This window comes from Pelophylax lessonae (genome assembly GCF_965119305.1).
Source record: "Pelophylax lessonae genome assembly, chromosome: 4".
Taxonomy (NCBI): Eukaryota; Metazoa; Chordata; class Amphibia; order Anura; family Ranidae; genus Pelophylax; species Pelophylax lessonae.
The window spans coordinates 413,870,977-413,895,614 of NC_138771.1; positions in this window are offsets into that span (position 1 = coordinate 413,870,977).

A 24,638-nucleotide genomic window follows, 5' to 3' on the forward strand; every position below is an offset into this window, starting at 1 on the left:
CTTACACAGTGAGTGTGCACCCCACATCTGTCCAAGCAACACCCCAGAAGCAAAAATGTATTTTGTTGCATGGAGTAGTTATAAAACCAGAACAAATCAGAACTTCCAGGGGCTGAGTGAAACCTCTCAGACCGGTATGTTGTACTGAGAGATGGCCACCCTCAGGTAGCAACAGGGGACCAACCATTTAGCACTGTAGTAATTGGTAGAAAGAAAAAAAAAAGAAAGACCCCTAAGGGCAAGAAAACAAGAAAGAAAACAATGGTGAACAATCTATCGGTCCCACCTTCCCGAAAACAGGAGACTACTGAGCAAAGGCAATAGGTCAACTTGGCCTCTGCCATTTTCCCTCCCAGTATGTCACATATAAACAAATACCCGTTAAGCATGCCAATACTACATTACGAAGAGGTGTTCACTCCCCCCATAATCCTATTTCTCACCAAGTGAAGAGAGAGGAGCCAAGCCTGGCACATCCAGCCATGGTCCCCAAATACGTTCAAATTCCAGGGTGCTTCCTCTGTGCTTATAGGCAAGATCCTCCCTGGCCAAAAGCGATTTAACTTCCTCAGTCCATTCAGCGTGAGTAGGGGCACTGGGGGAGATCCATTTCCTCGCTATCAGTTTTCTGGCATGGAATAGAGTCCGAAGGACCACAACATGTACCCCAGGAGTATATAACTCCTCATCCAACCAGCCCAGGATACATAGTTTCGGATCCATAGGAAGAGTCAATTTCCATATAGAATTTATGGAATGCAACACCGCAGTCTCTGCCAACTATGCAGGCGTTGGGGAGTCCTACATGTGCACTGAATTATAAATAATTGTGTGAGTTTTTGAGAGGATGACAACGATACCTTGAGTACATTGTCCAGTATACCTATCCATTCTTCTGAGGAAATAGGCCCCACATCTGCGGCCCAAGCCTCTCGGCATTTAAATGACATAGATCATAGAAATTTGTCCCCTTTTAACTGTCCAACTCATCAAGGTAATCAAAATCACTGGGTTACACAAACTCCATATGGATCCCCTGGCCTGCGATGCAAGGGCATGACGCAGTTGCAGATATTGGAAAAATAAGGAGCCAAAGTCCAAACACAGTGTCTGGAAGTCTTTGAGAGTGCCACCCCTATACAGCTGCGAGATAAATTTAATTCCAAATCTATCCCAGTTAATAGAATCCCAAAGTTTATCCAATTCCTGGTAGTTAGTACTATTAGTGATGCAGGAGAATTTTGTGAATCCCTCATAACCAAAGTGTTGCTTGGCTTGTCACCAGATCCTATCTAGCAACAGAAGAGTGGGATACCGGGGAGATATCCCCAATACTCCAGCTTCCAGCGATTCAACCAGTGTTCCATTTGCCAAATGCGTCACAAGGATCCGCCTGATCGGGTCATTATCATCATCCTTTAGCCAGCCCATCAGGTGTTGCAGTTGTGCAGCCAGATAATAATAGAATGGGTTGGGGACCGCCAATCCACCACCATCCTTGGCTTCCTGAAGTGTCTCCAGGCGAATCCTGGGAGACTGTTTCTTCCAAACGAACGCACGATAAACCATGCTAAACTTTGTGAAAATATGGATCGGTATCCAGAGTGGCGCATTGTGCAGGACATAGAGCAGTTGCGGGTTCCATATCATTTTGATCAAATTACACCGGCCTACAACCGACAGAGGCAATTTGACCCAGCTGGCCAGCTGCTCTTTAAACCTATGCAGCAGAGGGATAACATTGAGCTTAATGTAGCGACCTATATCAGAGTGTATTGTAATTCCCAGATATCTGAACTCCTCCACCACCAGGACCTGAGACGCCAATGGTGGCAATGCCTCCCCCAGAGGGTCCAGCGGCAACAGGACAGACTTGTCCCAGTTATTCTGAAAGCCCGAGAAGGATCCAAATCTATGAATTAGGGTCATCAATTCGACTAGGGAGCCTGAAGTGTCACCTAGGAATAGTAGGGCATCATCAGCGTAAAGTGCTATCTTTTCCTCTACCTCCCCTCGTTTAAACCCATGAATCGCAGGGTTAGCTCTGATGTGGGGTGTTGGTTGGTTTCTCAGGCCAAGAGGGTGGGACTTTTACGGGCAAGTGAAGGATACACAGTTGTTTGTAAAATAAATGATTGCAATTTATTGCAGATACAATTGTATATTCAAATAAAGAAAGTTTTTAAGACATTCGTGGTGATGTAAGGTGTTTGGGTTACAGACCCAAAGTGCATAGAAGAAATGCTAAGTTGGAAAAAGAGTTTCCGTGACAATGGTGCAATATATGTGACTTTATTTTGATGAAAGAAACTCTGTTTCTCCAGGCTGGGTTGCTTGGATGCTTCACAGAGAGTTCATCAAAAAGGTTGACCCGACGCGTTTCGGCTAACAGAGTAGCCTTTGTCAAGGGTTTTTTGTCACCAAGTCTGTAGAGATAGTGACGGGTTTAATTATCATCAATGTATGTTATGTATGAAATTAGTAATGAAAGAAAACATTTTTAAAGTACATACATTTGACCTGTTTTGGTGATTTTTGTTCAGAGCTTAGAAGATCCGCAGCGAGAATCAAGGTGAGCAACCTGCAGATGTGGTGAGTGGTAAATGTCAGGAGATATTAAAATGAAAGGATTTTAAGAAAGAACTAACATTATCGGTGGCATCGACTTACTAGAAGGTGTATGTGAAAGGAAATAATTTGCATTACTTACAGGGTATATTGTAAGCTCACGGTTTCTGGACAGCTCAAGGTAATTTAAAAGGTATTTTTTGCACGGGTGCAACTGTCCTCAAAGTCCGGATATACCCTGTATATACAGGGATATACCCTGTAAGTAATGCAAATTATTTCCTTTCACATACACCTTCTAAATTTTTGGGATACCAATTCCTTGTATATATATATTATACACCAACAGATTGGTCACTATATAAGGACGTCCAGAGAGAAATATATATTTCTATATATATATATGTATTGTTTGCCGACAATCTCATCTGCCAATCCAGATACAAACAGACCAACCAATATCTAGTAAGTCGATGCCACCGATAATGTTAGTTCTTTCTTAAAATCCTTTCATTTTAATATCTCCTGACATTTACCACTCACCACATCTGCAGGTTGCTCACCTTGATTCTCGCTGCGGATCTTCTAAGCTCTGAACAAAAATCACCAAAACAGGTCAAATGTATGTACTTTAAAAATGTTTTCTTTCATTACTAATTTCATACATAACATACATTGATGATAATTAAACCCGTCACTATCTCTACAGACTTGGTGACAAAAAACCCTTGACAAAGGCTACTCTGTTAGCCGAAACGCGTCGGGTCAACCTTTTTGATGAACTCTCTGTGAAGCATCCAAGCAACCCAGCCTGGAGAAACAGAGTTTCTTTCATCAAAATAAAGTCACATATATTGCACCATTGTCACGGAAACTCTTTTTCCAACTTAGCATTTCTTCTATGCACTTTGGGTCTGTAACCCAAACACCTTACATCACCACGAATGTCTTAAAAACTTTCTTTATTTGAATATACAATTGTATCTGCAATAAATTGCAATCATTTATTTTACAAACAACTGTGTATCCTTCACTTGCTCGTAAAAGTCCCACCCTCTTGGCCTGAGAAACCAACCAACACCCCACACCAGATTCTAAGGGACGGAGGCAAAACACAACTAAAAACTCTCCAGAGATCAACCCAAACAACTTCTCCAGGGTTAGCTCTGATAGCCGCCGCCAGGGGTCCCACTGCAAGGGCAAACAGCAGGGGTGACAAAGGGCACCCCTGCCGCGTGCCCCTATGCAACGGGAAAGATTAGGAGAGCGTGTTATTGACCCGCAGACCTGCTCTGGGGGCCTTATACAGCAATTGAATCCATTTAATGTACGTTGGCCCCAACCCCATTGTTCCAGTACCACACACAAATACTGCCATTCTACGCTATCGAAGGCCTTAGCGGCGTCAAGTGAAAGGATCACCCTATGGCCACAGTTGTCTGGGGGAATTTGCATATTCAGAAAAAGTCTACAGAGATTAGTGGCCGTGGAGCTTCCGGGTATGAACCCAGATTGATCCCCGTGAACAAGCTTAGCGATCACTTTAGATAGTCTCATGGCCAGTACTTTAGCTAGGAGTTTCAAATCCGTCACAAGGAGAGAAATAGGCAGAGCAATAAAAACACTGCGCCTCCAGCCAGCAGTTCTGGTTATCCAAGGTAGGTGAGAGCAGGTATGCACGTTCAGCCTGTAATACAGCTTCACTTGCATCCTGAGCCCAACGCCTACTCATGGATTTGATGGTCGCAATTTCTTTAATACAAAGACCCCTAAAAATGCCTTCATAGCGTCCCATACCATACCAGGAGTTGCAGAGTGTCTGTTATCGGCAAAAAAGTCAGTAAGGTGAGTATTAAATTTAGTATGATCCGTAAATAGCGGAATCCAGAAGGGATTCAGTTTCCAGTGCACGGGCAATGTAGACCCAGGAAGCTGAAGACACACCAGCACCGGTGAGTGGTCCGACAACCCCCGGGCTAGATAGGTGACTTCAGGGGCATATGAGAAAAGGAGGTCAGAACCCAGGGCCAGATCAATGCGAGACAATTAGGAATGTGTGAGAGAATGGCAAGAGAAGCCAGCCCCAAGTGGGTGTTTGCATCGCCAGAGGTCTACAAGGCCCAACTCCCCCACAAATTTAGCGAATGGAGTGGGAGTTCTAGATCCCCCAGGGCCAAAACCGGAACCTGGTGGTGCGCACTTATAAACCGGGACAGACACGCTAGCACCTCGAAGGCGAATGGTGGGGGAACATAGATATTTACCAAAATACATTTAAAAACATCCCACATTCTCAGCAAAAAAATAAAATGTCCCTGGGGATCAACCAGGGTATCCAGAGGCTCAAATCTAGCATTGACTGAGACCAGGATGGGGACACCCCGAGAATACTGAGAATGAAAGGAGTGAAACTGCGTAGGGAATTTTCGAGACCAGATGTTCTTGATAGTGTCCACCGTCAAGTGCGTTTCCTGTAAGCAAACAAAAGTGGGACTTTGGTGTGAGATAAAGGTCAATACTGCTGTTCGTTTTCGAGAGTCACCTAGGCCACGCACATTCCAGGAGAGAAGAGTTCCGCTAGGGTTAGCCATCAGGAAAAGTCAGCAGTGATAGGTGCCATAATAGGCCATACCGAGTCCAGATGGCCACTATCCAGTAAAGCACTTGGTAGGTATAGATGGTGAGGCAGTGGGAGAGAAGGAGGAACCACATACCTGCAATCCAGGAGGCAGAGGAACCGGTCAGCTCGTAGTAATGAAGTTCACCATGGAAAAAAGAAAAAACATTAAACAGTTGAACAAGGAACAAAAAAAGTTACAGAAAACATACTGTGGGATGGAAAGCCCCTGTGGTGGCATACATCCTTGCCGGGAGGTGGTAGCAAGCCCTTGGTGGGCTGGGGGGTAAGGAAAGAGGGCCCGAACTCTGACAATTCCTGGAACTATGTATAACTCAAAATAGGGCTCCACTGAAGCCACAAGACTCTCCATGAATAGGGAGGCATCTTAGCTCCTATGAAGGGGTATAGAAAACCCGCGTGTAGTGTAGATGAAGACGAGGAGGGAGAAGCCATCACTCCGCAGCAGCTCTTAGTTGTCTTTCCTGTCGATCCAGCCAATTAGCCGCCATATTGGGGTTGTCAAAGAAGTGGACGGTGCCGTTCGCCACCACTCTCAATTTTGCCTGGGAAAATCATGGAATATACCAGCAGTTTTTTTTACATCAGTAAATCTGGCCCGCTGCTTTTGCAGGGCTGCAGAAAAATCAGGGTATATAGAGATCCTGGCTCCCTGGATCTCCATGCGAGGTTGTTGTCTGGCCAGTCTCAAAATTATATCCCTGCCCTTGTAATGCAATAATTTCAACATGAATGGGCAATCAGGACCCCCTGGTGGCGGAGCCCTGAACGGCACCCTATGCGCCCGCTCCACAGAGAAGAAGGGAGAAAGATTGTCCCTCCCAAAAGTAGGGAGCAGCCATTGTTCATTTCTACCGGTGCTTTTCCCTCTGACTTCTCGGGTATGCCCACCAACCTTAAATTACTGCGGCGTAGTCGGTTCTCCATGTCCTCAAGCCGGGTCATGGCCTCCGAGACCCCTGCAGAATTCATCCGTACATCTTGGACAAGAGGGGCGAGGTCATCCTCCACTGCACTAACCCTGCCTTGCAACACAGTAGCCTGTTCTCTTATCTTCTGCATATCCTGCCTGATGGGTAATAGACCCTCCTTCATGCTCTTAACCTCCGCTGACAGGTCCGTGATAGACGCCCCATAGGTGTGCACCGCAGCTAGGACATCATGGAGGGTAGGTTCAGGATGGACAGTAGGGCCTGACTCATCTGCCCCCCCCGCATGCCCCGGTGAAGTACTCACTGCAGCCTCCGGGGTTGATGCGGCCTTGTGCGCCTGTGAGGGAGAAGGTGCCGCCGTGGAAGGTGAGCGTCCGGGCCGTGGGCTGAGCGAGGATACTGAAGGGGTAGAGAGCGGCTTGTGTGTGGTGGGGTCGTGGGCAAACTGCCCCAATTTAGATAGTGCCGTGGGCTGCTTGTTTCTGCCCGTCCTCTGTGGCAGCGGAGCGCCGCCATTTTGGGCCTGCTTGGCCGCGAGTGTCCCTTCCTCCTTCTTCTTGGTCATGGTAGCGGAGGCGACCGACTCTGGAGCAAGGCAGACACTAGTGTGGAGTGAGCGGGCAGCGAATATGCCAGGCTGTGAACAGGATAATAGCCGTCAGGATAGCGGAGCCGATGTGAGACACGTCTGCCTACCTGAACAGTTCAGCCACGCCCCCACAGATTACCAGTTTAGAGGTGCACAGGAGGTCTGGTGCTAGAATTATTGCTCTTGCTCTGACGTTTGCGACAATACCTCACATGTGTGGTGCGAGCACTGTTTACATATAAGTGCGAGAGTAACGTATGCGTTCGCATTTACGTGTAAGCACGTTGGGACGGTGACACTTTAATTTTTTTTATTATTATTTATTTATTTATTTTATACACTTTTTTTTTCTTTGTACTAACTTTATTGCTATCACAAGGGATGAACAACATCCCTTGTTACAGCATGGGCCATGACAGGTCCACTTTATGGAGATAGTTGGGGTTTATTAGACCCCAAATCTCTCCTCTGCCCCCCCCCCCCCCCATGCAGCTGATCAGACTGAGGACCGTTGGATTGGCTTCTTCTCTGGCCAGCGGTGGCCAGATAAACAAAGAGGTGGAATCGGAAGTGAGGAGCTACTTATCGCTCCCGGTTTCCAGGGTTACAGAGAGAGGGGAACGATTTCAGGGCAGCAATTGCCACCAGCCGAATCACTCCCAGGCACCGCAAACTTACGGTAGACGGATGAATGAATGAAAAATGAAAATAGGGTTTGCATCCGTCCAGATTTGACGGACAGGATCGGATCAGATGTCAGCGGACATGTCTCCGCTAACATCCGATGCCCCATAGATATGCATGGGGCATCCATTCAGATCCGCCTGAAAAATTGACAGACGGATCTGAATGGTCCGCCTGTGTGAAAGGGGCCTTATAGTGCTTGGGTCTAGAGATTGTCTGATAGTCCTATCTAGAGCTGTTTTATGGAGGTTACATGGCCCCTCATACCCCGGGTAGTGTTGTTGACTGTGAGGAAGGAGCTGTGAGGGTCCACTAATAAGGTAAGTAAAAGGGTGTTGGAGAGTCCATTACAGAGACACTGACAATTTGCTCTGCTTGGGTGGAGTGACAGTGCCTTCCACAGAGTGCCAGAAATGGCCAGGTATGGAACCACTTCCATACCTGGCCATTTCTGGCACTCTGCTCCTACATGTAAAAATCATATTTTTTTGCTAGTAAATTGCTCTGAACCCCCAAACATTATAAGTAAAAAAGTAGAAGATTGCCCGCGGGACTTTAGATGAGGTGGACCCAATAGTCATTAAACACAAGTTGAAATGTATCTGGTTTATTGTATAGAACCAATATACAAAAGTAAAACAACATTAATGTTTGACATACACAAAACAGAACATGGTCATACAAATATATTAAAATGTCTCATAACAGTAACAATATGCACATCAATACAAATGTCTTGAAACTCAACGCACGTTTCGTGGGTCACATTGCCCACTCATCAGGAGTGTAAGTGTGTAGGTAAATCTGAAAATAAATTATTGTAGTTGTATTATAAACATGCAGGGTAAATGGCTATTGGAGTATGAATGCTCAATGACCCATGTGGGGAGACAGCATACTCACAAATATAGCCGCGTCATTGTGCTTAGAACCTGTGCATCCATACGGCGGGGGCCAAATAGTCCAACAGGGAGCTGAGGGTGCAGGATCCAGAGGCATTGTGTCAATTCAAGGAGAGCAATGAGAATGTGTTGTAAGTATATCAAACACCTGGCCTGTCTCTAAATAAAAAAGTATAAATGTAGGTAAGTAAGCAGCTACTTCCTGTAGGATAGCAGCCAATAATTTATAATGGTCATAAATATATATATATATTGGATGTATCAGAGACATGAATGTGGACCAGGGGATGAAAAGAAATAACCAGAGGGTAAGAAAGGGTGCCTAGGTGGATAAAACATTGTATGTATATATTTTTTATCAGAGACCCTAGGGAATAAAATGGCGGTCATTGCAACTATTTTTGTCACACAGTATTTGCGCAGAAAATTTTCAAACGCTTTTTTTTGGGGAAAAAAACTGTTTTATGAATTAACACTAAAGTTAGCCCAATTATATATATATATATATATATATATATATATATATATATGTATAATGTGAAAGATGATGTTAGGCTGAGTAAACAGATACCTAACATGACACGCTTTAAAATTGCGCACACTCGTGGAATGAAGCAAAAAAAAAAAACTCTATAGGCAATGCTTTAAATTATTTTACAGGTTACCAGTTTAGAGTTACAGTGGAGGTCTTGGACTAGAATTGCCAGGCCAGGCGTGACATCATCATGTCGCGCCTGGGCCTCCGAGAGTCATAGAGACTGCCGGGGACCATCTTGTCATCGGCAGTCTCTATGGTGTACTTTCGCCGACGGCCTATTCCTTCTCTGGAGCACCGGAGGGTCGCAGGAAAGGGTGGAGGGAGGGGGCGGCGGGAGGGGGGGTTGTCCCCTTCCACCACCTGTAAGAACAATCAAGTGGCTGAACAGCCGCTATGATTGTTCTTATGGTGAAGGGAATCACCAGCTAAAAAAATAAATTATATCTGAATGATGCCTGCAGCTGCACCCATTTTTCAGATATCCCCACTTAAAGCCGTAGACATCATATGACGTCCAGCAGTAAGGAAGTTTAAAGAAGTTTATTCATAGTTTGAAAAGGGCGTGTCCAAAGGGTGGTAATAAACAGCGCATACTCAGACTGGTCTGAGGTAGTAAGCGGGGTCCCCCAAGGCTCAGTCCTGGGACCAACCTTGTTCAATTTATTCATAAACAGCATTGAGGACGGGATCAGTAGTTCGATATCAGTTTTTGCAGATGACACAAAATTGGCCAGGGCAATAACTGCACAGCAGGAAGCAAATATCCTACAGGATGACCTGGACAAAATAACGGAGTGGGCAACCACTTGGCAAATGAGGTTTAACGTGGAGAAGTGAAAGGTTTTGCACTTGGGGACTAGAAACATAAAAGCACAATACACATTAGGAGGGGAACCCTTGGGGGAATCAAAAATGGAGAAAGATCTGGGAGTCTTAGTTGATGATAGACTAGGCAACAGCATGCAATGTCAAGCGGCAGCTGCCAAGGCCAGCAGAATATTAGCATGCATAAAGAAAGGGATGTATTCCAGAGAAAAGTCTATAATCCTTCCACTTTATAAAACTCTGGTCCGACCGCATCTGGAGTATTCTGTCCAGTTCTGGTCGCCAGTCCTCAAGAGGGATGTGTTGGAGCTGGAGAGAGTCCAGAGAAGGGCAACTAAACTGATTAGGGGATTGGAGGACCTTGATTATGAAGAGCGTCTCCAATCGCTTGATTTATTCTCCCTGGACAAGAAACGCCTGAGGGGGGACATGATAGCAATTTTTAAATATCTCAATGGGGATCTCAGCTTAGAAAAAAAGCTGTTCAGTCGAAGGGATTGCATGAGGACAAGAGGGCATACAATGCGATTAAAGGAGAAGCGTTTTAACCTCAGGCAACGTGGGGGGTTATTTACTGTTAGGGCTACAAGATTGTGGAATTCTCTACCACAAGAGGTGGTTTCTGTGGGTAGTATGGTGGCTTTCAAAAGACTATTAGACGTACATCTCAAGGATCAGAACATTCAGGGCTATGTGAGATGATTACAGCCGGACACACCTACACAGGTTGAACTAGATGGACTGTTGTCTTTATTCAACCTCACCTACTATGTATGTAACTATGATATTTAGGCATCTTTGTAAAAAAAAAAAAAAAACATTGCACCAATGTAACCATATTGGTGTATCATAATAAAGTTTCTGGTATTCATCTAATGGAATGCAAACTCAGAGCTACTGTACTTAACCAAATTCCAATTAAACACTTTAAGCATTTCTTCCCCTTTCCAGTGTTTACCATTTCTCTCCTGTTGCTAGGGCAACAGTTGAAAAGCAATGCTCTCTTAACAAAAGGGGTTGCATGAACTTTAGCTCTAGAACATTCTGAGGGTTTCCATAAAGTAAAAGAACTCTTCAGTTCTTGTAAAGAAAGTAAAAAAACTATTCCATTTGCCTGGTAAGTTTTAATTACAGCAAAACACATTCAATCTAATTGTCCTGATCACCGATTTTACTAAGAAAGAAAGTTAGAGTAAATTTTATCCTGGTCTATTGGCAGCTGCATTTTTTAAAGGGACATTTCCCATTATGGACACTTTTTCCATGTGACAACTCCCAAAAAGTGGATAATCCTCACATTAGAAAGATAGGCTTTCACTTCCGGGTGAGGTTTCCTGTTGTGGGAAATCTCCCTAAAAAATGGAAAAAAAAACTGTGATTTTAAATTTCCCTTACTCTATCCACAATAGGAAATAAAGGGCTCTGGCTTTCAAATACTTTCATTATGATCATGGCCAGCCAATAATATACTATGGCATATGCATTCCTTTAGAATGTTTTTACCATCAAATTCACTGAAATGATAAAAAGGAGGTCCTACTAATACAGAAATCAACAAAGACGCATTCATTTCTGTGTTAGAATTTTAAAGCTTTTTTTTATGAATCATTCTTACTAAGTGACATCAAGTTGGTATTAACTGGAAACCCCATGGATCGTGTTTCTCCAGAGTACTATGTGATTTTGTGCACGAGGTCATGGCGGCGCGTGCACGCCACTGGAGCTGCGCTCCCGCTGTGTTTAGAAACAGTGGGAGGCAGGCCATGGAAGGAGCAGCAGCGATTGCCGCTGGCCTACCGCGATCATCAGAGAAACTGACAGAAGACCCACCTGCTTATGTAAACAAAGCAGGCAGGCCTTCTGTCAGACAGGCAGGGAGAGATCAGAAGTTTCAGCTAAGCTGAAACCGCAATCTCTCTGTGCCATTAACAGAACCCCCCCCCCCCACAGTGAGCACCCATACTTGGGCATACTTGATCACCCCCAGTGTTAACCCCTTCTCTGCCAGTGTCATTAATACAGTAACAGTGCATAATATTTATCACTGATTACTGTATTAATGTCACTGGTCCCCAAAAAGTGTCAAAAATGTCAGTTAGGGGTCTGATCTGTCCACTGCGATGTCGCAGTCCCGCTAAAAAATGCTGATTGCTGCCATTACTAATAAAAATAAAAGAATAAATAAAAAGTCCAAAAATCTATCCCGTAGTTTGTAAACGCTATAACTTTTGCGCAAACCAATTAAAATACGCTTTTTGGGATTTTTTTTACCAAAAATATGTAGCAGAATACAAATTGGCCTAAACTGATAAAAAAATGTAATTTACATTTTTTTTTATTGGGAATGTTTTATAGCAGAAAGTAAAAAATATGGCGTTTTTTTTTCCAAATTGTCGTTCTTTTTTTTGTTTATAGCGCAAAATCTAAAAACCGCAGAGGTGATCAAATATAACTAAAGAAAGCTCTATCTGTGGGGAAAAAAAGGACATCAATTGTATTTGGGAACAGCGTCGCACGACCACGCAATTTTTTGTTAAAATAACGCAGTGCCGAATCGCAAAAAAGGCCTGGTCATTAGGGGGGGTAAAACCTTCCGGAGCTGAAGTGGTTAAAAGGCACTGGAAACAACACCCGCAAAACTGTTAAAAACAATGCAGATAGCTTACTAAAGGCTAACATGCTGTTCACTTTGCAAGGGAAGTTAAGCATTGCAAGGAAATTTTCACCAAAGCTTAATGAATGTGGGGACATTTCACTTTCCAAAGAATTCCCAAACATGTGCAAGACGAATAAAAAACAGCATTCTTGCTTCAACCTAATTGGATGATGGAAGTCAAAAAAGCTTCATCTACTTCGCTAACCTCTGGGGAAAATTTCCTTGCAAAGTGCAACTTTCTTCATAAAGTGATCAGTCTGTTTGCCTTTAGTATATAAGGTCCAATCAATCGTTTATTAGCTTCTTTCGCTGAAGATAAATCTTATTCTCTATCCTAAACACAAGGGGTTAACACATCTTGCATTCATTTTAATTTACGCTGCTTCCTTTTCAGCAATATCTTATTCACTATTGCCTCAGCATCGGAATACAGGGACATGTCCTGGAATCTAACACTGCACCGTACAGTAGGCAATTTAGAAGACACTGATTGATTAGATTATACTGCAACATCTTGCAGGAAAGAAATACAGGAAATCCTAAGTAAATTTGAGGATTCTACAACAGAATAATGTTCCATTATTGTGATAAGGAAATACCTCAGAATAGTTTAGAAGTTACATGTATAAGGACTAAGTCAGAGCTGGATCTATTGCTTTATGCTGTGCCTATGTTAATGAAGAAAAAGGGGTCACATAGCTGAAGAGGGACTCGCCAAAATGTTCATATTTCTTTTAAGTTCAGGTTCTTATCATAATGCCTGACAACAGACATCAGACCTGCTGAGCTTTTAATTGGGTGTCATTTTAAGACATATCTTGAACAGTTTTATCAAAACTGGACTGAGGATTTAATGAAAAACCAACAGACTCTGGATTTGTCACTATCCTCCCACACTTTGTTCATTTTTTTTACATGATCTCGTGCCTGTTAGCAATTACGGGGCTTACTTGCTGCTCAGCAACTGCTGTCAAGTTGCTAGTCAATGTAGAGAGTTTAAAGTGATATTAAAGTCTCTTTAAAAAAAAAAAAAATAAATAAAAATAACAAACATGTCATACTTACCTGCTCTGTGTCGTGATTTTGCACAGAACAACCTCTTCTTGGGTCACTCAACGGCGCTCCTGGCCCCTCCCTCCTGCCGATTGCCCCCAGAGCAAGCAGCTTGCAATGGGCGCACCTGAGCAGGCTCGCTTTTAAGCTGCGTCTGTGCATGTCCGTTAAGACACAGAACCATGGCTCAGCCCCGCCAACTTTCTCTCCTGATTGGCTCATTGGCTATGATTGACAGAAGCTGGAGCCAATGGTTCCTGCTGCTGTTTCAGCCAATGAGGTGGCAGAGTCCCCGGAGAGCCGAGGCACTCATGCACATGGCTGGCTCAAGATGGGGATCAGGTAAGTATTGGGGGGCTGGAGGTGCTGCTGCACATAGAAGGTTTTTTACCTTCATGCATATAATGCATGAAGGTAAAAAATCTTGAGCCTTTACAACCACCTTAATACTGTTTCTAATATAGATATGTGAATTCAGTGTTTTCTCTAAGTCCATCCAAGTTTTATCCTGTGTTGAGCTCCTGTGTTGATGAAGGGGAAGTGTTGTTGCCCCAAAAATGGGATGGCTGTTTTTAGATGACTTTTCTTTACCAACAATTTATCCAGGTTTTATCTACAGTTGGGTGTCCATTGAGGGAAGCATTGGTGTGTGGAAGTTACCTCCCCAGAGCTATTGAGCTTGTTTCAAGTTTTCTTTCAGCACAGGCAGGTTTAAAAGTTCCAAGTACCTCTTTGAGTATGTGGTTCTGGTTACCATGTAGTGAAGCCAGGATCAGGATGACAGTTTGAAAGTCTGTATAATTTATCACTTATAAGTGTCTCCAGTCTTGGGATTTGACATTTGGCAAGTATTTGAGGGTTATGTGGAGAGAATGATGACCAGGGAGAGATAAAAAGAAAGACACAACTTGAAGTTGTGTTACTGATAAGAAGGGGTATTCTGTGAACTTCCTCAACTTCATTCACAACTGGCCATACTCCAATTTATCTTTATCTGGAAACCTCTGATGTTGACGTTCCTTACACTAGAGCCACACATTACAGCTTAATTGTGATTAGTATCTGAAGTAAGGATCGGGATTATAATGTATCTGTTTGCATAAGACCACCTAGCTGTGGGTACTGCTAATTATTTTGCTATGAAGACCTGCCTCTATGTGTAGTGTGAATTTCAATGCAAACCCTCGTTTTTTTACCTGTTATCTCATGTAATTACAACAGATTTGGCAGACAGTTTATCGGCGATTTGCCACTGCAGAGATCTGGAACAGGGCTCAATACCCTACTGATTTTGACACTATTAGAGACAGCAGTAATGCCAGAACATTTGTGCTAATTGAACAGCATGTTAGATCATTTCCTTTCTGTTATTGATGATTGCATTTAGGGAAATTTTTTAGTGTATACATTTATTTTTTATTTATTTTTTATTAATATGATTACACCTACTTTAATTGGTAATGGTAAAATTGTATCCATTGCTACTTAATTGTGACAATTTTGAAGCTAGGTCGATTTCGTTTTTATTGGGTTTTCTTGTTAACCAAATGAACACTCTGAGAACTCCTATAATATAACAGTAAATTTTTAATGCCAAACTCCAGTCCCCCCATCCTCTACTGTTTACTTCCCCAGTTCTTTGACACACCCTTGAACTATCATTAAAAAAACATGCGGATACATACCTTTATTTCCAGTGGTTTGATCTTGTTGCATGAAGCCACTAGTTTTCTTCCTCCTTCTGCGCTCTGCAAGTCCTGTTGACTCATTTTAAAATTGTCACTGAAAAAAAGCATACTTTTACCAAGTCTTGCCTTTTAGAGCCCCAAAACGGTTATTATTAAATAATTAGGTCTATAAATGAAAATGGTTTAGAAGATCAACTATTTAAACATCTCCATATCTTTTATCATATAATTGAAATTATATATATATATATATCAACACCATGTTTTCCTTTAACCACTTGCCGGCTGCCTAAGGTAGATCTACGTCGGCAGTCAGCCCCTCACAGGCAAAGCGACTTAGGTCTACGTCGCTAGCCTGTGAGGCTCTGGGGAGCGAGCGTGCGCTGCCAGATGCGCGCTCCCGCTCGCTCACGGCCCCCCCCTGCGCATGTGCCCGGTGGACCTGATGTTCGTTAGAGCGGGAGAAAGGCAGGCGGCTAATGTAAACAAAGTTGCCTGTCATTCTTCCCTGTGTAAGAATTGAGATCATACGGTTCTACTATGTAGGACTGTTGATCTCTGTTCTTACACAAGTAGCCACATCCAATCACAGTTAGAAACATGCCCCTAGGCCACACTTAACCCCTCCCTCTCTAATAAAGTTAACCCCTTCCCTCCCAGTGTCATTTTTACATGTATAGCACTGATTACTGTAGTAATGTCACTGGTAACCCCAAAAGTGTCAAAAATGTCAGTCAAGGGTCCGATCTGTCCGCCGATATGTCGCAGTCCCGCAAAAAAAAATCGCAGATCGTTGTCATTACGCGTTAAAAAAAAAAAAAAACAACAAAAATGACAAAAATCTTTCTCTTAGTTAGTAAACGCAATAACTTTTGCACATACTAATCAAAATACGCTTTTTGCGATTTTTTTTTACCAAACATGGGTAGCATAAAACAAATTGGCCTAAAATGTTAAAAAAATTAGATTTTTACATTTTTTGGGGGGGAATTTCATATAAAAAAATGTGAAAAATATTGTTATTTTTTCAAAATTGACGCTATTTTTTTGTTTATAGCGCATGATCAAAAAATCGCACAGGTGATCAAATACCACCAAAAGAAAGCTCTGTTTGTGGGAAAAAAAGGACATGAAATGCAGTGCCAAATTGCAAAATAGGCCCTGGTCAGGAAGGGGGTAAAATCTTCCGGGGCTTAAGTGGTTAAGGTGTAGGTAATATATAACAACCAGTGGGAGGGAGTTCTCTATATTTGTTTATATTGTAAGAAACTGGTTCTGGCCATTTGGATGCACCCACAAATTGGTAAGTATGTAAGACTTTTGGGATATTGGCTTGTATTCAACTCAGTAACTGTAGATCTGTAGTGTATGTAGTTCTTTCTGCTTCAACAATTAGATGTTGGGATAATAAAATATGGCAGAAAATCAATACTGACAGAGTGCCAAACCAGCAGACTGCCCACATTAGGAAAAATTATTTTCACTTCTTGTCCCAAAGACATAACATGAATTAGTAGGACATCTCCCCCGAAGTAAGGGAAATTATTTCTTAGACAGTTTTCACTGGAACAAGTGTTCCCCGATGTTTACATGTTTTCACAAAAAGGATGAAGCTCTATATACAGCAATATTATAGCTCGTAGTCAATAGTGCTCCAAGAAGAATCCAAGAAGTTAACCCCTTCACATCGATGTAACGCAAATAACCATCCTTCGGGTTCAAGGGGTTGTACCAGGGTGATGCCTGCAGCTGCAAGCATCACCCCAGTACCATTTTTTAGAGTGGACAGACGGCTTTCTTGTGATAACAACCAATGTGATAAATCAGTGGCTCGACCGCTATCACAAGCAGTGGGAGGGGAGGTTCCGCCATTCTGCCTGGGTCTCCTGTCCCACTAGGAGACCCGAGCACCCAGTCAGCATGTCCGCCAGCTGGCCAGAGACCCAAACAAAGCTTGAATCAGCTTTGATCGGGAGCCGGATCTAGTAACCCGGAAGCAATGTCATGATAGATTTTTAAAAAAAATTACAGTAATCAAAACAGCCAAACTTGGCATTTTGAATGCTTTTAAGTGCAAAGGAGGGATTTGGGGTCTTATAAAAAAAATATTAAAAAAATAAAATAAAATAAAGAAGAACATTTTTTTTAAAGTACCCCATTCCTCCATGCTCTCATGCAGAAGCGAAGGCATATGTAATTCGCGCCCGCAAATGTAAACAGTGTTCAGACCACATATGTGAGGTATCACCATGATCATTAGAGCCAGAACAATAATTCTAGTTCTAGACTCTCTCTATAACTCTCTCTGTAACTCTAAACAGGTAACCGTTAACATTTTTTAAATCCCCACCTATCGAGATTTTTAAGCACCATAGTTTCACGCCATTCCACGAGTGTGCACAATTTTAAAGCATGACATGCTAGCTATCTATTTATTCAACGTAACATCATCTTTCACATGGATACAATAAAATGGGCTAACTTTACTGTTTAGTTTTTTTTAACGTCATGAAAGTGTATTTCTTCCCAAAAAATTGCATTTGAAAGACCGTTGCAAAAATACGGTGTGACATAAAATATTGCAATGATCACCATTATATATTCTAGGGCCTCTGATAAAAAAATATATGTAATGTTAGGGGGTTCTAAGTAATTTTCTAGCAAAAAATACTGATTTTAACTTGTAAGCAACAAGTGTCAGAAAAAGGTTTAGGTATGAATGGGTTAAATTAGAAATATATATTTTTCTATTTCATAGCAGCCTCCTCTGATACCTAGCGTCTTTTGGCCAAATGCAATATTTCATATTTTAAATAGATGGGAAAAAGTGTGTCTAGAAAAGAAAATAAGAAAATAGCTTAATATTTGTTTTTGTCACATTCATAGTAAATAAATGCATATGCACTTTCATTGGGCAATTTGCAATGCAATCTTTCATAAATACACACCAGGAGAGAAAGTTTCCATTTTTTACTAACCTAGTTTTCTGAACTAAAAGTGTATATATATAAATACCCCCTCATGCTCTAATCCTTTAACTTGAGTTAACCCTTAACCCTTGCCTATATCTAAACCCATACTTAATCCTAAAGCTAAACTGAAATTTAACAATGAACATAGTCATTGAATTACTATCATATCACATTTCTTACATCTTTAACCTAACTCTTAAAAAACCCATAAAACCTAGCTTTAACCCTTTCGCTGCTTGTTTCGAACTTAGTAAGGACCTGACAGCGAGGGGGGGGGGGGGGTTTACACACACTACTGGTGGCTGCAGCCTCTGGGTGTTTGTGCATATCTGACAAACACCCCCAGTTCAGTTCACACCAGAACAGCGGAACATCGCAAGTTCGGACCCAAACCCCATTCTCATGGCTTATATGCAAGTTACTGCCCTGCCCTGTATGAATGCAAAATATTTTTAAAAAACAGTTGTTTTTAAAGGAGCAGTGATTTTAATGAAGCTTATAGTAAAACAATAACAATTAAAAATTCCTTTAAATATAGTGCCTGGGGGGCTCCCCTTAGTCTTCCTGTAAAGTGGCGCATCTGTACCGTGTATAGAACCTGCTGCAGCAAAACCAATATTTCTAAAGAAAAAAAAATGCATTTAAATGTACTTCGTGGCTGAAAGCTATTGCTGATACCCGGCAATATAAAAAAAAAAAAGTATATACCAGACTCTTATCCGAGCATGCAGCCTGCAGGTAAGGCAAGGGGGGGATGAGCGAGCGCCCCTCCTGAACCATACAAGGCCACATGTCCTCAACATGGGAGGGTGCTTCGGGGCAAGGACGTTGTCCCTATGTTGATGGGGACAAGGGCCTCTTCCCGAAAACCCTGGGCTTTGGTTGTTTGGGTCTGTTGGTAGAAGGCTTATCTTAATCTATCATCCAGGGCTGGCCTTAGGGGTGTGCGAGCCGTGCGGCCGCACAGGGCGCCATGGGCAACAAGGGCGCCGTGCGGCCATCACAGCTCGCAGAAGATCAGGCACAGCAGGAGGTAAGCGGCGACCGCGGCCTGGACAGGGTTAACACAGGCCTCGGCTGCCACTTACCTCCCGCTGTGCCCCGGTCACCTAACCTACTGCAGTGCTGTGCTGACAGTCTGAGGCGAGCTGTGTATCACACACAGCACAGCCTCCGATCCACCACAGTGACTCGATTCCCTCCTCCCTGCAGGGATCGTCAGCTCCTCCTCGCCCCGCCCTTCTCCTCCTCCTCCTCCTACCCCACCCACACTCCCCGGGGATGTGTGGGCGGGAAGTTTAAAGAAAAAAAAAAAAAAGCTGCAGAGCAGACAGCGTGAGATAAGTGAGGTCTCCTTCAAAAAATGTAAGGGGGGTCTCTGATGTGGGGGTCTCTGATGTGGGGGGCTCTGTGTGAGGGGGGCTCTCTGATGTGGGGGGCTGTCTCTGATGTGGGGGGGGCTCTGATGTAAGGGGGCTTTTTGTGGGGGGGGTCTGTGATGTAAGGGGGGCTCTCTGATGTGGGGGGGAAGGCTCTGTGTGGGGGGGGCTCTGATGTAAGGGTGCTTTTTGTGGGGGGTCTGTGATGTAAGGGGGGCTCTCTGATGTGGGGGGCTCTGATGTAAGGGGGCTTTGTGTGGGGTTCTGTGATGTAAGGGGGCTCTCTGATGTAAGGGGGTCTCTGATGTTAGGGGGGGCTTTATGTGGGGGGTCTCTGATGTGTGGGGGGTCTCTGATGTAAGGGGGGCTTTGTGTGGGGGGTCTCTGATGAAAGGGGGCTCTGTGTGTGGGGTCTCTGATGTGAGGGGGGTTTTGTGTGGGGGGTCTCTGATGTGAGGGGGGCTTTGTGTGGGGGGGTCTCTGATGTGAGGGGGGTTTTGTGTGGGGGGTCTCTGATGTGAGGGGGGCTTTGTGTGGGGGGGTCTCTGATGTGAGGGGGGTTTTGTGTGGGGGTCTCTGGTTTGGGGGGGTCTCTAATGTAAGGGGGCTTTGTGTGTGGGGTCACTGATGTGAGGGGGGCTTTGTGTGGGGGTCTCTGATATGAGGTGGGTCTGTGATGTGAGGGGGGTTTTGTGTGGGGGTCTCTGATGTGAGGTGGGTCTGTGATGTGAGGGGGGTTTTGTGTGGGGGTCTCTGATGTGAGGGGGGCTTTGTGTGGGGGGTCTCTGATGTGAGGGGGATTTGTGTGGGGGGTCTCTGATGTGAGGGGGGCTTTGTGTGGGGGTCTCTAATGTAAAGGGGCTCTGTGTGTGGGGTCACTGATGTGAGGGGGGCTTTGTGTGGGGGTCTCTGATGTGAGGTGGGTCTGTGATGTGAGGGGGGCTTTGTGTGGGGGGGTCTCTGTGTGGGGGGGTCTCTGGTGTGAGGTGGGTCTCTGATGTGAGGGGAGCTCTGTGTGGGGGCTCTAAATTAAGGGGGACTTGTGTGGGGGGTCTCTGATGTAAGGGGGGCTAAGTTATTAGTGATCATAAAAAAGAAAAGTCAAAGTGCAAAAAAGGTGCAAGAAAATGCGCGCACGCGGGGGGCACAGGATTAGCTCGCACAGGGCGCCTGAACACCTAAGGCTGGCCCTGCTAGCATCTCCCTTTAACAAGGGGGCCCCCAGATCCTGCCCTATGTGAATAAGTATTGGGTACATAGTACCCCTACCCATTCACCAAAAAAGTGCCAAAAAGAAATAATAACACACAGTTTTTGACAATTCCTTTATTAAAAATGAAAAAGATGTAGATCCATTATCACTGCCACTGCCGGACCCCAAAAAAAGCTCCACCCACAACGAAGGCTAACTGCCTACTTCAGGCTCTGCTGTTTGACAGTTCTTATATAGGTAAGTGGGGGAAGCCCCCCAGCAATGTCACCTGGTGGCACCGCCCGCTTGTGATGTCACCGACCCAGCATGCACTGGTCGGTGATGTTCAAAGGGGGTGGTACCACCAGGTGACGTCACCAGGTGGTCTGACCCTTATCTAATACATATTTTGATGTGGGGTCCCCCCAATCCATACAAGGCCCTTCAGGTCTGGTCTGGATTTTAAGGGGAACATTGCGCCATTTTTTTCACTTTTTTTCTATTGCCAGCAATGTTTTTTTGTGTTGTTCACCTGTCATCAAATAGCCCCCCCCCCAAAGATGTTTTGAGGCCCCATAAACGCACACATTGGGGACGCCTACGCATGAAAACCTTGATTGCAATACACATGTTACATATCGCTACGCACGCCTGGGTGAGAGCAACATTTCTAGCATCAAGTGCATGTTCTGTAACACTAAACTTATGATCTATAAGGGGGTTTTTAAAGCAGCACCTATAGAAAATATTGTGTACTGAAGTTTAGCCCCGTACACACGTACCGAATGTCGGCCGAACGATCGGCCGTCTTTTGTCCGGTGCTGTCCTGTCGGTTGAAAAGTGCTAAAAACTGCACACGAATTTTGTTGGCCAACAACAGCTGACTGCAGAAGTGATGTCATGTGATGGTTAACTTTCCGTGTGTTTTTTCTTTTCTGAGCATGCCTAGTCTTGCTAATCTGCTGTTTGTCGGCCGAATTCTGTACTGACTGGCGAACAATCGGCCGTTCTGGTGACGACCAACAAAAATTTTCGCTGTCGGTTGTTGGAAGCATCATACTAACAAGCCGACAATCGACCGATTGTTCGGCGGCCGAATATTTACGGCCGACAATCGCTACGTGTGTACGGGCCTTTTGTCTAAATTTCATGGGTGCAAGCAACTTTTAGGTCTGACATAATGGGTTTCTATTTATTCAGTACAACCTCATCCTTTATATTTAACCAAGAAATTGTGTAATTTATATATATATATATATATATATATATATATACATATACACTATATATATATATATATATATATATATATATATATATATATATATATATACACTATATATATATATATATACACTATATATAAATACATACCTATTTATTGCATTTGTTACCTTTAGTGTATTTTTTATGGAAATTTTGCGTTTCCTAGACTTTTGCGATAATACAGTGCGACATACAAAATTGCAACTACCATATTTTATTCTCTAGGGTGTTTATTTTTAGAAAATATGTAATATTTTGGAAGTTTTGTGCAATCTTAAGGCCTAATATGGTTTTTTAAACATGTATGCAAAAAACACAAAAACGTCTCTGGCAGTAAAGGGGTTAAATATAATCTAACATTAACCCCCCTAAATTGTAATCCTAGCCTCAATATTTTGTCTGTACCTCTAACTTCTAGAGCTTTTTTCACGCCTGAAAAATTCATATTTAGCTTTTTGGGCTGGCAAAAGGCTCAGATTGGCTGGCCCATAAATTAAAGTGGTATTACAGGTTCTTTTTTTTTTCACAACAAACACTTCCTCTTTTCCTGCTCTTTACCTGCTCTGTGCAATGGCTTTGCACAGAGCAGCCCCAATTATCTTCTTCTCTGGTCCCCCCGGCCTCCTGGCTCCTCCACCTTGACCAGTGCCCTCAATAGCAAGCTGCTTGCTATGGGGGCACTGGTGCATGCTCACTCCCTAGCCCCATGCTATGTGTCCATAAGACACATAGAGCCATGGCTAGGGCCCTTCCCCTTGCTCTCTCCTCATTGGCTCACTGGCTGTGATTAACAGCAGCAGGAGGCCATGGCTCTCACTGCTGTTTCTCAGTCAAGGAGGAGAGAGAAGCCGACGCTCTTGTGCACATTGCTGGATCGAGAGGGGGCAGTGAGAGGAGCAGCACACAGAAGGAATCCTACCTTCATGCATAGAATGCATAAAGGTAAAAAACCTTCAGCCTTTACAACCACTTTAATAACAAAATTGTCCTGTACTGTTATCTACTGCACTTAGAAATCAGCAGTGAAAATGAATTTTGGATTTGTTGTGAGCTTGATTTCATAGCGATTCTTTGAAAATTTTGTTTCGCAAAAAAATTTCGCAGTCCCAGCTAATTTTTGTCCAAATGTAAAATATACGGATATTTTTTTCTCTTTAACCATAATGCACTACATGGCTTTTAAACCATGGTCAACAGGCCAATAAGAGGGTTTTTGGATAACTCAATCCCCTCACTGTAAAAGGGATGTATCGCCAAGAATAAAATATGGCAATTTTGGGTGCTAACTGTTCTTGTGTTCATACTAAGCTTCCTGCTAACTGTCAGCACAAAGTAAAATGCATGCTATACATTTTAGTAGAAGCATCTAAATGCTTTAGTGGTTTAGGGTATCATATGCAGTGTCATCCGGATTAGCTGCACTTTAGTGCATTGAGTGTATCTAATTACAGTTTCTGTTTTCCCTCTTTGTATCATCAAGCATTATGTGGTATAATTTACTTTACTGTAATTACTTTAAAGTAATGAGGTGATACTTATACTATATTAAGAAAAACTTCCCAGGTTTCCTTTGTGTGAAAAATAATACACTGCATTTATTTCAATGTTGGTTCAGTCAGCAGGGTTCCTTACTGGTGTCACAGGACAGAAAATTGCTAAAATACTCCTAGGTATAAAAACTTATTAACACTCAGGTTTATTTTAAAAACACAATAAAGAAAACATTTTACAATACTGTATATTAAAACATGTTTACAGCAATGTCAGACAAATCAATCTTACATGTGTGGCTGATTCTAAGGGTCTGTGGTCTATGGGTATAAACACTTCATGATGACTAGCAAGATTATGGCACAACCTGTAGCACAACCTCATAGAAAGCCTCCGATGTGTAGATTGACTCAGCAAGTCATGGAAGGGTTAAATTGTATAAAAAAAAATGGGAGAGGCTCATGGTGCAGTATGAAGTAGAAATCAATTTAATGAAAATATACAATAAAATATTCAGTAACACTAATATAAAAACAGTGTATATAGAATATAAAATTAAACAACGGTAAAAAAGAACTCACATATAAAGCCACCACTAAAATGAAAAGTGATGGCTGGGACCTTAGGCGTTTGAGATAACGAGCTTGTTACATTTGGAAGAGGTACAAGAAGGGACTTTTGTTTTCGCCACAATTGTCTCCACATTGTCTACCATTTGTTCCGAATATGTAAATACTTTAAGGTGCATTGTTCTGTTAAGATGAAAATATTACTAGCTTCTGTCTAGTGATAATTTTAAGGCTGCATTCACATGTCAGCGTATTGATCGCGGGAAGAATGGTCGCGATTCCGCCCGTGGTCCGGAAATCATTGCAAATCACGGGACGCATGTGCGTTGCCCGTGATTTGCAATAGCACCCCAAACGCTGTGCGATGTTGCCGCGATTTCCGCCTGCCGAATCGCGGTAACATTGAGCAAAAAAAAAATCGTGGGACGCATTACGCCCAAAAAAGTACAAGAGCTTCTTTGGAGCCTAATGCGTCCCGCGATTTGCAATGACTTCCAGATCGCGGGCGGAATCGTGGCGATTCTGCCCGCGATCAATACGCTGACATGTGAATGCAGCCTAAGGTTCTGTGGAATTTATGTGGGGAGAGCAAGAAATGAAGCCATATGAAGTAAAGAAAAAAATACTAATTCCTGAAAAGTAGAGCCTTTTAGTAAATATCTGTAGCACCCTACAGGTAAGTGCAAGGTAAAGTAT